Here is a 3,351-nt window from a genome sequence, read left to right as displayed (position 1 = left end):
ATCTTGTTTGGCGAAAGGAGATGGTTACCAGATTCGTCTTTATAAAGCGGTAAACTGACGTCACGTATCGGGCTTGAAAAAAAAAAATAATAATAATAAAAACTATAAGAAAATCCGAGCTGGAGTGTTTATCTATCAATAATTATTAACGTAAGTTTTATTAAGTTTTATTTAAAGTTTTTTTTTTGTGTTTTTTTTTTTAATCAAGTGCGGCGGCGTTGATATTGCGATCGCGTTCCGTCAGATCAACTTGTATTACACATTTATTACATTTATTATTATTGTTAATTTTGCTATATATAAATATATATTAATATTAACAAGGTAATAATTATATTGACTATTTGAGTTAGTAATTGTTTTATTAGCCGATTTAAAAAAAAAAAAAAAAAAATTTGATAGTTTAGAATTGGTTTTCTTTCTATGTATTTGTTTTGAATCGACTTCCTATGACGTCACAGATAAGGTTCCGCGCTGACGCGAAAAAGTTTCGCTTTTTTTTTTTTTCTCCCCCTTTTTTAATGTCACCGAGTTATTGTTTGCGTTTTAGTTATTTAATAACGATAAAATTCTATATGAAGTTAGCTTTGTAGCATTTTGTTTACAAAAATTACGTAGGTAAATCAGCTGTTACGTTTTAATAATCCATTTCGAAGTGTTCGCATTGTATTTCTTGTGTATTAGGTAAAAAGGCGATTCGTTATTATTTTATTTCTTTTTAAATTATTAAATTATTTTTTATAAATATTAAGCTTTATAAAACTGTTTTTGATGTAATATTATATTATTTTTTTTATATATAAAAATATTTAATTACTTTTTTTATGTGTATGTGTGTATATATATATAATTCACTTTATATGTTAAATTACATTACATAAAAGGTTAATGTTCAGAGTCGTAGACTGTCATGGCGGCTCTTCCTGTTTTAGCCTCGAAACCGGACCGCTTTGGAGACGACGTGTCACGTGACGACGCGAGCGAACGGCGGCGGCTGCTGCGCCGCGATAAACGGGGAAAACCGACGCGCGGGTTAACGTCCATATACGTAGACTCATGGCGGCTCATCTCTGATTCCGCAAAAAGAAAAGGAAACAGTGGGGACGCACGTTCTAACCTAACCTAACCTATTCTGATAAATTATCATAATTATTACCAATTATATTATTAGAATAGGTTAGGTTAGGTTAGAACGTGCGTCCCCACTGTTTCCTTTCGTTTGCTGGAATCAGCGGTGAGCCGCCAGCGCTGCCGCCGCCGTTCGCTCGCGTCGTCACGTGACACGTCGTCTCCAAAGCGGTCCGGTTTCGAGGCTAAAACAGGAAGAGCCGCCATGACAGTCTACGACCCTGAACATTAACCACATAGAATAAATTTCAAAACAAAGAAAGGTAATTTATTTGTATATCAGTTTTATACGAATTTTTATATGGACATAATTAAATTCTGGTGTCAAATAGAATCTGGAAACTATTATAAAATATTCTTGTAGAAAACAAACTTTTATGATTTATTTACTTTACCGAATTTGTTCACAGAATCAGCAAGAAAACTCTCTTAAATTTTGATTTTCGCTTTGTTAAACAATACAAGAAAAATATCAATATGTAGTGTACGCGTAAACATTTAAATTTGCCAAATACAGATTGTTTATCCAGTTGTTCAATATATATATATAAGGATTGTGCACGTTCGTCTGCGTCTGATATTAATTTTGAATATTTAATTAATTATTATTATTAAAGATCAATTAATAATTTAATTGGCATTTTATTTATAGAACGTAATACAATATCAAATTCTACTTTTTTTTTATAATAAAGTAGTTAAAATTTGATGATGAAATGACAATAAAAGTACTATTATTATTCTGGATTTTTTTTTTATTGTTAAAGCTATTAAGATACACCGTTATTAATTTGATTGTTTTTCTTACTACCTTTATGAAGTTTGCACAGGATGTAATACATATGAAAAATATCATATAACATTTATATGTGAAAATGTAGATTTTATAATTTATATAATTGAAAAAGTAATGTAATATTTATGGTTAAATTATTTTATGCCTCAGAATTTATCAAAAATAAATTTTTGTTTTCGTTCCTGCGTATATGAATATCGCTTAAAGAAACAGTTTGTTTTAGAATTTAATTAAAATTAACATTAAAATTTTAAAAATTGTTTGGGATATTATTATGGTGTCAATTTAGAAAATGATAAATAAGAAATTTTATTTTTAATTATTGCATTAATCAAATGTAAAAAAATATTTTTTAAAATTATTCAGATTTTTCTGTTTAATATGAAGTTATTTATATCAAATATCAAACAAATTTTACATTTTTATTTATATATTTATTTTCTTCGAAAGCAAGGCCATTATAAAATCAGAATTTACCCGATATATGTTATAATAAGAAACATAAAATATTTTCAGAAACTTCAAAAACAATAAAGATTATAAATTTTAAACAAATTAATATTTTGATAATATCAAATACTTAAATGTTAATTCTAAAAATATTATAGTCGAAGAAAGTAATTTTATACAAAAAATATGTATTAACGTTTTTATTAAACTTAAATGAATTTTATAATTGCATAATAATCAACTTTACATTCATAACAACAGGATGCATTAGTTGCATACTTTTTTGTAATCAGTTTGTAATGATTTATGCGATTACAAATCAAGCTTTTCTTATTGTTATGAAATCAGCTGCTTAGATAAGATTTGAATGTAAAAAAATACCATACTTTTAACAAATAAACTTTGAAATAATATTTATTGATGTTAAGTTTAATATAAACTGTATACATATACAAAATCGTAAGTACTGCAGTTTGTATATATTTAAAATTTAATGATAAAATTTTTTTTTCGTTTTTAAAAATTTGCATAATACAGTAATATTTTGCATCTCTACAGGAAATACTTATACTTGGTAATAATTCATTAATGAAATACTAATATACATATGCATTGTCAATATGTAACATATTTTATTAATGACTTTTGCAAGATGATATAAATAAATTAATGCATTAATTGTGTAATTAAGTTTTAAAATCGAGACCTTGTACATGTAAATTTTTCTTTTTAAATATTTTTTATTCGCTTAAAAGAAACACTTTTTTTCATAACATATATAAGAAGTAATTTAATTTAAAAATGTACTATTGTAATATTATATAATGTTCAGAGTCGTAGACTGTCATGGCGGCTCTTCCTGTTTTAGCCTCGAAACCGGACCACTTTGGAGACGACGTGTCACGTGACGACGCGAGCGAACGGCGGCGGCTGCTGCGTCGCGATAAACGGGGAAAACCGACGCGCGGGTTAACGTC

At 27.4% G+C, this 3,351-nt stretch overlaps 1 protein-coding gene across 1 annotated transcript in view; it reads left to right on the top strand.

Annotated features, from left to right (window-relative positions):
* LOC111623340 (scm-like with four MBT domains protein 1) overlaps positions 1–3,351 on the top strand; it is a 50,490-nt gene continuing 47,139 nt past the window's right edge. The window contains exon 1 of the mRNA XM_023365880.1: positions 1–150. The gene's annotated coding sequence lies outside the window, so the exon portion shown is untranslated. The remainder of the gene's footprint in view (positions 151–3,351) is intronic.

This window comes from Centruroides sculpturatus, unplaced genomic scaffold, assembly GCF_000671375.1.
Source record: "Centruroides sculpturatus isolate CEXI.00-Female unplaced genomic scaffold, Cexi_2.0 scaffold84, whole genome shotgun sequence".
In the NCBI taxonomy this organism is placed as follows: Eukaryota; Metazoa; Arthropoda; class Arachnida; order Scorpiones; family Buthidae; genus Centruroides; species Centruroides sculpturatus.
This window is presented reverse-complemented; position numbering and strand designations above follow the sequence as displayed.